General features: G+C 44.7%; 1 long non-coding RNA gene across 2 annotated transcripts in view; it reads left to right on the forward strand.

The window, feature by feature from the left end:
• Positions 1-11,358, forward strand: part of LOC108530654 (uncharacterized) — a 75,089-nt gene extending 63,731 nt beyond the window's left edge. Inside the window, exons 4-7 of one of the 2 annotated variants that reach the window (XR_001885918.1) lie at positions 1,028-1,219; positions 6,366-6,428; positions 9,646-9,893; positions 10,654-11,358. This is a non-coding gene — a long non-coding RNA (uncharacterized LOC108530654). The remainder of the gene's footprint in view (positions 1-1,027; positions 1,220-6,365; positions 6,429-9,645; positions 9,894-10,653) is intronic. The other variant, XR_001885917.1, reaches the window with a different exon arrangement.
• Positions 11,359-12,298: the final 940 nt, after the last annotated feature.

Here is a 12,298-nt window from a genome sequence, read left to right on the forward strand (position 1 = left end):
CGTGATCCGCCCGCCACGGCCTCCCAAAGTGCTGGGATTACAGGTGTGAGCCACCGCGCCCGGCCTCCCACTGACACATTCTAAAGATGCATCCTCAAGGAAAATTTTTAGGTGGCAGAAAAATATTTTCTTACTATTCATAATAATCACTGACATTTACTGAGCACTGACTACTTGTCAGGCATTGTTCAAAGATCTTTATACAATTCTTTCATTTTATTCCTCACAGTGATCCTACTAGGTATTATCTCAATTTCCCAGGTAAGAAATAGAAGACCAAAAGAGTTTAAGTAAGCAGCCCAAAGTCTTATGGTTGGGGTAGAGAAAAGATGAACTCAAGCAGTCTGACCCCAAGGCACCCCCTTCTCCACACCACTGTGCTGGTATCAACACACATCCAGGCTCACCAGGAGGAAGAGGGCATTTTCCCAGTCTGCCAAGCACTGAGATAAAAATACACTGTAAGTTGTATTATGAGGTGTGGGGTCCTCATCTCCACCCTTGATAGCATCCTAAGAATTCATCTAGGATGATCCTGCTGTTTTTCTTGGCTTTAAACTCATTCATGGTAGGTGCCTGGATAATGCTAATTGCATGACATAGGTTCACTCATCATAAGGGGTTATGAGTTAATGTACTCCCTCCCTAGGGGTATTTACAGCACTGGTAGTTGAATATTACTTTATGTTAATTGAATGAAGATACTATGGTTTCACAAGTGCTACTGAGAAACAATTGGAGAAATCAGACAAGTGAAGGTTTAAAAAAATCTGATTTTTTTTTTTAAGAGATAGGGGTCTCACTCTGTTGCCCAGGCTAGAGTGCAGCAGCACAATCATAGCTCACTGCAGCCTTGAGCTCCTGGGTTCAAGTGATCCTCCCACTTCAGCCTCCCAAGTAGTTAGTAGTTAGGACTACAGGTGTGCACTACCATGCCTGGCTAAAAACCTGTTTTATTAAGGATAAGTTGGATTGAAGAGTAGGAGTTAACTGTGGCACAGGCAGACTCTCTAATGTTTTTCCCTAGGTCTAAAACTCGGTACATCTCACCCAAGGAAGGATTGGCTCTACAGAGCACACACACAGAGCAAAACAGCTGCATCATCTGCATCTGCTATGACTCCACACTGGAATAAAGTGAGAGCTAGGATTTGAGACCTGGCCCTGGAAGCAGAGCTGGGTCCTAACCCCATCATGACTGCCACCCACAAGACAGGAGGTGAGCAAAACACACCCGCCCTCGGGGGGAGATCCGAAGAAGAAGGGACAGGAAGAGCAGAGTTTCCCATGAGCCTGGAGAAACTCCCCACTTCACCAGACAACTAAATCATGACTAGTCCCTCAGGGAAAAGTGAACAGGGCTGAGGGGGGCCGAAGCTACTTTTCCCAATGCTTTTAAAAGAATGAAAACTCCTATCATATGGTCCAAAGCAGGAACGCACAAGGGAGAAAGAAGGTTCCCTACAATGCAAGAAATTATGTCAAATGCTCTATGCCTACTGGTTGCTGCTTTACAGACACACTGCACATACAGTGAAAGTTCCTGAAGGGTTTATTGTTTTTCAGAATTTGTTTAAGATTTGACTGGAACCTTGTGAAAAAGGAGACACGAATCCCACTGGCAACAGGCAGCTGGTAATGCACCCATAACATCCTAAGAAGAGTGCTCCCTCGGGCGCAGTGGCTCAAGCCTGTAATCCCAGCACTTTGGGAGGCCGAGACGGGCAGATCACGAGGTCAGGAGATCGAGACCATCCTGGCTAACACGGTGAAACTCCGTCTCTACTAAAAGTACAAAAAAACTAGCCGGGCGAGGTGGCAGGCGCCTATAGTCCCAGCTACTCAGGAGGCTGAGGCAGGAGAATGGCGTGAACCCAGGAGGCGGAGCTTGCAGTGAGCTGAGATCCAGCCACTGCACTCCAGCCTGGGCGACAGAGCAAGATTCTGTCTCAAAAAAAAAAAAAGAAAAAAAAAGAAGAGTGCTCTCCAGGGGAGAAGCTGGTACTTCCCCTGGCTGAGAGGCAGCAGAAGCCTATTTGAAATAAGGAAGCATCATCTTTAAAGAGTCCTTAATTAATATTGTATCACTTCCAGCACTGTAGAAATTCAATAATGGAGCAACCCAACCAAGTACAACTGGTTGAAGATCAATCAGATTTGGATTTTCATGTGACGAAGATTTTTTTAACATATAAAGCATAAGAATTTACAATCATCCCCTTCACCATATTTTAGGGAAGACTACTGTTTCAGTGGCCCAATTCCTGTGCCTTTGGATGCCTTTGGTGTGCTGGTCAGAGAAATGGATAGAAAAGATAAAGTATGGGGAGAAAGTAAAGAGAGGTTTACTTGATCTACATGGGAAAGGGCATGGAGCCTCCTAAGGAGGCAATGAAAACATCTAGAACTCGGCAAGGATAGCAAGAGAGAGGGAAGGAGGGAGTGTCAAGAGAGGCACCCTAGGCTGGAGATTTTGAAAGAGAGAAGAGAAATTTCAGTAGCTGCCATGAGCTGTGGGGTTTGGAGGAGACAGAAATGGAAAAGTGGATTTGTTGCAAGTTTGGATAGGCACTTCTGAGTAACTCTCTTTTACTCCTGTTCAAGGAAAGCTTCAAAATATTAATCATTCTTCAAGAATTTGGAATGGTATTTGTTTTTCTCTTGCATATGTTATCATGAGGCAATAGGCTTTAAGGAATGGCAAAGAATCCCAGATTTATTTGGATATATCTATTTGAATCTTTCTAGAGTGAGTCATTCTGTGGGTACTGTGCTAGTCCACAAAGTACAAAGTGGTGATTGTAAAAGGATGTGCCTGGGAGGTGGCCAGAGTGCAGGATGTGACAATGCCTCAGCAACAGAGTGGCGGCAAGGCTATGCCGGAAGGGGACCCAGCAGAAGCCAGAGACCTGAGTGCAGTCACTTCTCCAGCACACTTCCTGTCACCTGTCAGTGGCTCCCCTGACAGAGACTCATGGTTGGTCTTCAGCACGTTGTCTTTGGGTCTTCCACAGGATGTTTGCCGGATGAAGGCCAGCTGTGAGGTGAGGCTCCACCTGCTGGGCACAGGGTCATGGAAAGTCACTGCTCTGGAATTAAAAGTGCATCACTTCAGGATCAGCACTGGTGCTGTGTGACTCTTCACCTACTTGGCCTCAGTTTCTTCACCTCTAAAGCAGCTGTCTTGGGAAGATGGTATCAATGATCCCTTTCAGCTCTTATGCTCAATGATACCTTTCCAGATACTCGTTCCTTACTGCAGCCATTGCTCCCACTTTCTCTTACCCCAGGGCCCTGGCCATCTCCAACTCCGCACCCAGATGTTTATTCTACTCACATCATGGCCCTCCCGATTGGACCTAACTGGGCGTAAGCAAAAACACTGGGGCTGTGGCTAGAGTGCCAAAGCTGCCTGCTCCTGAACTGTAAGTTCTAGACTGGCTGGGGGAGAAAATAGGGCATCTCATCAGTGACCCAGGCACTCTGGGAACCATGCTCTGCATGCCCCTTCTCCACACACACAGAACGAGACAGTAGAGCCTGTCTCTGGAGCTCAGACAGCTTGCATAGCAGGAGGAGGCAGCTTTGCTTTTCTCCAGACACTTCTCAGAGCCACTGAAACAGCAACTGGATAAATATAGGAGGATGACACATCAACTCTGAGTGGATGTGAGTGCGTGAGTGTGCATGCACAGACAAGCCGGCAAGCTGCAGGCTGCCACGTGGCTCTCAACCTCCAAGAATCGACACACGGGCTCCCAGAGCCAGAAAATCTTAGCAAAACTTGGTGTCATCAAAGAATCTTGGCAGGAGGGTGATCTGAGGCCATGAGCGCAGTCATGCCCTTGGCTTCTTGGAGCATTCACGGAGGTCACCCTCTGCTCGGCCCTGGCTATATATAGTCCTGCTTTCTCCAGTGTACATACAGTCTTTCTGAATGAAACACCAGAAATCCTTCCAGGCTCTGTGAAAGCATCAACTGAGTGGCATTTGAAGGTCCTAGAAAATGAGTGGAGGAAACAGAGCAGGTGTTTTGCTCATTGTGAAAGGCAAACGCTGACTTGGAAGGTTTTGAGGTAGGGAATATGGGCCAATCTCAGCACTGCCAATTTTTAATTACTAGCACAATTAGCAGCCTGGCCTAACAACAAGCATATTTTGTAAAGCTCTGTTTAAGAACCAGCAAATTGCGGCAATAGCACTAAACAGATGAATAGCACAGTCATCATATCCCACTCTCTGAAAGCAATGATCTGCCTGCACAGTCCTGAACTTATCACAGCCTCTACCACCAGCAAATACCTGACATCCTCTTCTTAGCCCTGACTAAATTGGCATAAGGGTAAGAACCATGTCTTCATAAAGGCCATCTTCCTGTGGCTGATCAATCATATTAAGTGAACTATATTAAATCAATGCAATATACATCAACATTAGCTTCTTGGGATAAAATAAATTAGAATCTCCCTGTCCTCTTATTATCATCTCTTGTCAGGACCACCATTTGAAATAATTTTGAAATATTTAATGTAAAGGCATACAACCCCTAAAGGTTATAAAATAGCATCTCCTTGGAGACAGGATTTCTGTGAGAGACCCAGTATCCATGAGTGTCCATCCAGCCTTGATAGAACTCATATGTGGTTGAATCTGTTACTCAGATGAAACCTAAGAGACTCAGACAGGCCGAGATTGTTCCTCTGGGATGTGCAAGATCCCTGAGGAACAAGAGGGGCTCATAAACAACAGCAGAGGATCTTTGTAAGGAAAGGGAGGCTGTAGACTTTTCTAGACCATAAGCCTTCATCTCTAGGACTGAGTCAGAGAAGCAGAAACCATAGACTTTGATCAGCACCTCCTGAGCTTTAACTGAAACCCTAGGTCTTGTATTCTTGGGTCAAGACAAGTGACTGCTGATTCTTCACTGAGCTAAACTTTAGGCAATCATGGTAGACGGAACCTCAGACTGCTCAAAGAAGATCTGGGCAACTCCCTACCTACAGAACCACACTGATTTTAGCAGAGTACGCTCTACCAGAAGATCAGCAGAAGACTGAGTAGTGTTAATTGCAGAGTTACTGTACTAGGCTGCCGTAATAAAATACCTTAGACTGGGTAATTATAGGCAATGGAAATGTATAAGCAACCATTCTGGAAGCTGGGAAGTCCAAGATCAAGGCACCAGCAGATTTGGTGTCTGGTGAGGGCTTACTCTCTGCTTCATAGATGGCCCCTTCTTGCTGCATCCTCGTTTGGTGGAAAAGATGAGCAACATCTCCTGGGCCTCTTGTGTAAGAGCACAGACCCCATTAATCACCTCCCAAGGCCCCATCTCTTAATTGCACCACATTGGGGACTAGGTTTCAACATATGTATTTGGGAGGACACAAACATTCAGACCACAGCAGTCACTAAGAAGAACTTGCTCCCAAATATTGCCTCACTTCATGCCTAATTCCGCCATTATAAATCTATTTACTGGAGACAAACATTGCTTCTCTTTGAGAATCATCAACAAATACTATGCAAGGGAATGTCAATCATTCCCCACCTTCTCCTGCTCATACCTACAAACACACTTCCTAGGGGTCCTGACCAGCTGGCTTCCAGTTAAGTTAGGCCAAGGGGAAGTCCTAGCAGGAATTAGAGGACAGGGGAAAGAAAGAAGTGGTAGTATTGCCACCCCTCTCTCTCTCTGTCTGGGGGTCTCTGGCAGTGTCCACTTTTCCCCTGTGGTCACACAAGGCCTCCAGTGTTGTCCGACTGGTCAAGGTGCATCTCCTTGATGCCTCTAGTTCTTGCCATTGCTAATCTTTGCCTCTACATCTCCTCTTTGCTTTTCAGCTCTCACAACCCATTTGTAGCTAGTTCCCCTATTCATTTTCTTTATTGAACTACCTGACTTGGGCTGTTTTCTTGTCTCCATCCTAACTTACTCAGAGGGGTACTGATATGGTTTGACTGTGTCCCCACCCAAATCTCATCTTGAATTGTAGCTCCCCTAATTCCCACTTGTCATGGGAGGGACCCGATGAGAGGTAATTGAATCAAGGGGTGGGTGTTTCCTGTGCTGTTCTCATGATAGTGAACACGTCTCACAAGATCTGATGGTTTTATAAAGGGGAGTTCCCCTGCACAAGCTCTCTTGCCTGCCACCATGAAAGTCGTGACTATGCTCCTCATTCGCCTTCCACCATCATTGTGAGGCCTCCCCAGCCATGTGGAACTGTGAGTCAATTAAACCTTTTTCCTTTATAAACTACCCAGTCTTAGGTATGTCTTTATTAGCAGCATGAGTACAGACTAATACTGTTAGCATATAAATGTATTATAAGTGAGCTTAATGTTTGTTTTTTCTCTGCAAGAACCTACAGTAGAAGGGAAGTCCCAGGAAGCTCACGAAAGAAGGATTTAAAAAGGGAGAAAAGGTGAATTTTTCCCCAGGTCTTCTCTACCTATGAAAGGTTCCCCTGACTCTAGTGTTGTGTGGGAAGGCCATAAAAAACAGCTCCCTTCCACAATGCTGACCTGTTACTCTCCGGCTTTACATCATGGAATCTCTGCCCCAGCTGAAATCTGTTTGCTGGCATCCATGATTCATTAGCTTCCAATTGCAGCCTTTTGCATACCCATCCTCCTCCCCTATGACCACCTCTCCCCTACCTTCCTGTCTATATAGCTATATGGCTCTTCCTCCTTGACAAACCATCTTAAAGCCTAAAATCTGAGCACTGTTATTGTTATACAGTCTGTCAGCAAGTTATAGGCGCAATCCGAGCTTAAATCCTCCTGCCTTCTTTTGTTCATTTGTTTGTTCTTGCCAGAGATCTTGCAGTTTTGATTATATGTGCTTTCTTGTTTGGCCAATAGAATTTTAAGGTCCATACAGATACAAGACAATGTCTGCTATTTCTTTTGCTGCCTGTTCCTGCCCTTCCTCTGTGCCTCCAGCTCCCAGCAATTATGACATCTAGAACTGCTCTAGTATGTCCAACAACTATTGACATGCCGCCTAAACAAACTTCCTCAGCTAGAAAGACTAGGCGTATACCTATTTGTCAAGACAGCGTGCTTTCTGTAGGAGGAATGCTGGTCTGAAAACCCGCAGACCCGTTCTGCCTCTGACAGAACATCCCCAGTAGAATGCAGTCTCCAGGCACAGGGCTTGCTCAGTCATTATTTTCATTTCTCCCTGGGCCTTGTGTGCTCAAACTATATCTGCAATGCGGTTGTTTTTCCTTCAGAACAAACCTCCTGAAGGGGATTCTTGCTGATGGCATCTGTGGCAGAGAGGAGCTCATGCCTGAAGAGATAAATTATTTATGGTGTATGGTGCCCTAATGGATGGTGTGATCAATAATGCTTATAATAGCACAGCAGTGGACAAATCACAGAAGGGCTAGAACACGTGTCTACATCATTCTGAGAAGACGGGGTCCACCAGATAGCAAAAGGAGAAAAGGGGTACTTATGTCAACCTCAAAAACGGTTCTGGATCAGGAAGAAAGGGCAGGTTAGGTTTGTTGGTTGGTTGGTTTGCTTGTTTAAAGGGACAAATCAGTTTCTAGTCATGGGGAACACTGCCTCAAAATGCCCCAAATATTATCCCCTTCCCAAAGATCAGCCTTCCTGCTCTAATCTAGCTAAGAGTCTCCCCAAAGTTCTGAGCTTTCCCAGCAGCTCTGCAGAGAACAGGCTGAGTTTCTCCCTGTGTGCTGGAATATGGGCTGCCTGCAAGTAATAAAGACATTAGTATCTGTTGCTTAGAGTGTTAATTGCTTCACTGTAGTGCTTAGCCCCAGTTCCTAGGCAACATCCAATATCACAACAGGCCTCTTTGTACAGATGTATGATCCCAAGTTTAAAATTTCTCAAGACTCTGTTGTCTTCTATTTTTGTGGTTTTGTTTTGTTTTGTTTTGTTTTTGGCCTGCAGGAAAGTCCTACCAGGATACCTAACTACAATTTCAAAATCAACGTGTCCAGAATCAGTGGCATTATCTCCATATCTCTCCCCCACCTCCTACCTGCTACCTCACCCTCCCACTACCTGCAACACAAAACCAAACAACAACAACAAAGCCCTGCTTTTGCTCTTGATCTACTGTCATCTTGTCACCAGTGTCTTGTAGCTATCCATGCCCAGCGTCATCTGCTTCCCTTTCCAGGCTTAGCTCAACTATCACTCTCTTTCTGAAGCCTCCCCTCGAATCTGAAACCCATGGTGCTTAGGTTTCTCCCTAAGCACCACTCTTTACTTCTAGCTGATGTGATAGATAGTTGTATGTGTGTCATCTCTCAAATGACACAATGACTCACTTTAGGGTATGGCACATGTCTTAATCATTTTTGAGTATCTCAAAGAGGCTAGCACAGCACAATAATAGACTTTCCATTAAAATTTGTTGAATAAATGATTACATGAGCAAATCGTATGTAGGTAACAGAGGTGGCACCGGCAATGCTTGTTTTCTTCATCACCTATATCCCTACAGTGTGCAAAAGAAAATAGTGGGAAGGGACTAAGCCACATCAGGGCAATTCTAACTGAACAGCCCTCAAACTCTGTTCCACTATACGGAGTTCCATTTTCCTATACCTGGATTTGCACAGGCGTTTCCCAAAGGAAGTAAGAGTTCCCAGTATTGTTCCCATAGCTCCAGCTGAACTGAGGAACTCAGAACTTTCTATAGAAAGGACAGAGGAACCTGTGTTTTTCTAGGCTGATTTGGATGTGGAAATTCTATGCCAGGCATTCCCAAGGCTCTAGATAGCTATAAAGGAAAGAGATAGATCAGGATTCTAGCCATGGGCACTGAAAAGTATTGAGTGTCACCATGGTCAGGGGCTTCTCTAGTCACCCCTGGGCTCCAATAACCAAGCAAGGTTGGCAGCAGGGCCACAGGACCTGAGGTCCCACTTTCCCACTCTCGCATAGGCATCATCTCATCTTTTTGAATTGATGGGGTTGTCTTGGTAGGCCAGAGGTAGGAGATAAAGAAAGATAAAATTATTCATAGGTAACATTCATACATGAGTCTAGCCAGTACCAGGACACTCAACAAATAGTACCTTTTTTTTCTGTAAACCCTTCAGTTGGTGCCATCCAAGATGTACTGCTGGGTGTAACTCTCAAGATAAAGGCTGTTTGCATAACTCCTAAAGAAAGCTTTTTGGTTTTTAAGCTCTAGGTGAAGGGCAATAATAAATTTGCAGCCAATTCTCTGGTCTAGGTTTCAGGACCCACATCCCATGTAGTCCCAGCATGTGTGGCACAGCCTCTCCTTGTTAGTAGGTTCCATTGTTGTTGCAGTGAGAACTTTAATTTTGTATTTTCTCACTTGGGTGCAAGTAAATTTTCAAACATAAAATTGAGCTAATGTCATCATTGAGCATTTCATTTATTTTTTTTTCTTATAAAAGGAACTGCCCTTGAATATATTTGGCTGTGTGATTGCACAGTCAAATAAGGATACATTTAAATATTCAACTCGGTAACTACGTATACAGTCTACTTTTGTTACTGGTTTACAACACTATACGTAGATAGGAACACCTGCCTTGATAATGTTCTTGATATTCACTTTGGTGTCTTGTGAATGACATAAGCCTTGCTTAGCTGATTTATTTCCTCTTCTAATCTTAGCAAATCACCTGATTATCACTGAGAATGACATCCATTCTGAAGACACCATTCAGGATGACTTCAGGACTAGAAATAGTATCTGGCTTATTTCTAGTACATTTTACCTAAAGTTTCATGTACGAATGGGAGAACAAAAGCCTCAGATTGTCAACTAACTCTACCACGTCTTACAATAGTTCAGTGTTCATCCAAAAATCAAATCCATAATTCCAGATCATTTCTTCAATTCCTTCAACTCTTCTTTGAAGGTAAGAATCTCAAATCACTATATCTTTAATACTTTTTGGCAACAAGGCTCTCCTTCTCTGTATAATTTATCCTGGGTCCGCAGTAGGTCTTCGACAATAAATCATTGTTGAGGGTAGGCAGAATGAAAAGACAAAGACCCCTTTGACTTTCTGTGGGCAGGAGATGCAACGACCTTATCTCACAGTTTTATAATCTGAAAAAAAAGAAAGCTGACTCAAATCATTACGTGAGAAATCAAACGCATGTTTCTTGTGCTTTTGGCAATTAGACATTTTTTAGAAATATAAATCCTGGCTGGGCACTGGGGCTCACGCCTGTAATCCCAGCACTTTGGGAGGCCCAGGCAGGCCAATCACTTGAGCCCAGGAGTTTGAGACCAGCCTGGGTCACATGGTGAAACCCTGTCTCTGCAAAAAATATAAAAATTAGTCGGATGTGGTGGCACGCACCTGTGGTCCCAGCCACTTTTGGGAGGCTAAGATGGGAGGATCGCCTGAGCCTGGGAGGGCAAGGCTGCAATGAGCCGAGATTGCACCACTGTACTCCAGCTGGGGTGACAGAGTGAGAACTTGTCTCCAAAAAACAAACAAACAAACAATAATAAGAATCATAGTTTTAAAAAAGAAACATAAATCCTCAGAAAAAGTGATTGGCAGGGAAACAGTGTGTGGAAAATGTAAACTTTGAGTATGTGCATGTTCAACTGTAACTGTTTGTAACTTCATAGCTGAGACCCAGACTCTTGTCTGATTTTCTAAGCCAGGCAAGACTGATCAAGAATCCTACCAGAAGAAAGTTTTCAGGACTCTGACCTGACTCCAGCAGAAATGTTGGTTACAGTGTTCTGGAAGACACCTCAGCATGAATCTCTGGAGCCAGCATCTGGTACTACTGCCATCTCTGGGGTGAATACTGCAATTAAGAGCCTGACCCTCTATGGTGAATAAAAGGGTTGTGAAATTATATGTAGCAGTGAAGAGTGTGTTGGAATTAATATTTGTACAGCTTACGAATATAAGTGTCAGAGGGAAGAGACTTTCAAATTTCATATACCCCATTCCCCCTAACTCCACAGAGATCAACTGAAGACAGATCATGTTTTTTTGCTGAAAGACCCTGGAATGGAAAATCTGACACCTTACTGGTTTAGAACTTACTAGAAGTAAAACTGAAAGCACAACAGAGTTCCTTCACTTGTACATTCTGCCTCAGATTCTCATCCTTCCCTCCTAGGACTTCAACCATGCCTCCATCTGAAATCCTAGGTTAGCTTTCCGTCACTCTCCATCCACCACTCCCATTCTTGGGTGAGCACTGCCTTTCTCCCAGGACCATGAGCTGATGACCTTCGCTCCTTTTTTATAAGCTTGGTTCGTTGAGGCAAAGGTCCCTTCCTTGGGCTCCCATTTTCTGAGGCATGTTATGTAAGAAGATGGCTGCCTAAACCAACCAGCTCCTCACACTTGATCCATGGATATCAATGTCACTGCCGCTGAGGAGGTTCCAGCCCTCTGTCCTGAGACTCATTCCAGAAGAAGGCTGCCTTGCATATATACATGTTGTATTTGAAGGCAGGAAATAATATTTCATCTGAAACCACCAGGTTAATCCATTTCCTTAAAACCACTTAGACATGAAAGAGCAGATGCAGAATTCCCACCAGCACTGTTGACATTTTCTGTCTCAGAAGGATTCCCTTTCAATCAACGAAGTGAATGCTTTCCTGGGGCTGGGCTTGGCTTGAACAAAACAAAAAGAGACCAAAACACTTTCCTGGCATAGACAGCCCTCCGTCCGCATGCTCGGAAGGTTTTAGTTCCTTCTTCACCCCACATGCCCAGCAGAGCCACCCGGCTTTCTCTCCAGTGCTGTTCTGAGAATCTGCCAATTTCCAGTGATGCAGCTGGCATTCTTTAGTGCTGATGACTCACGTGCTATCATCAGCACAGGTCGGGCACTGGAGAGTGCCTGGGGGAGAAGCCCGGCTGTGACTGCTATTGCCTCAGCTTTCCTAAGAACCCTGCAAGGCTGCCATGCGTGTGCAGATGCAGGCTCTAGCCTTGCTGATCCATCCTCCTGAGGAGGGCAGACTGAGATCAGGAAGGGAGCGAGGAAGTGAGGGAGGCCAGAGGGAAGCGCCATGTCTCCCTGACACTCCAGCAATCTTTATGATATGAAACAATTCTGGTTCTTTGCTAGCAAAGCTTTGATCACTGGGAGCCTTATGCAGTTAGAGAATTTTGCTCACAAATAAAGTGAAGATGATGCCATGTGCTCATCAAACCTGTGGCCTTTGTCTCCAGGACCCACAGCCAATGAGATTTCCCAGCTCCCTTCAATTAGATGAGCCATACGACTGGGTTCTGGCCACTGAAAATGAGAAGGAACAATGTGTATTACCTCA

The sequence above is a fragment of the Rhinopithecus bieti genome, unplaced genomic scaffold (genome assembly GCF_001698545.2).
Source record: "Rhinopithecus bieti isolate Rb0 unplaced genomic scaffold, ASM169854v2 scaffold_7985, whole genome shotgun sequence".
Taxonomy (NCBI): Eukaryota; Metazoa; Chordata; class Mammalia; order Primates; family Cercopithecidae; genus Rhinopithecus; species Rhinopithecus bieti.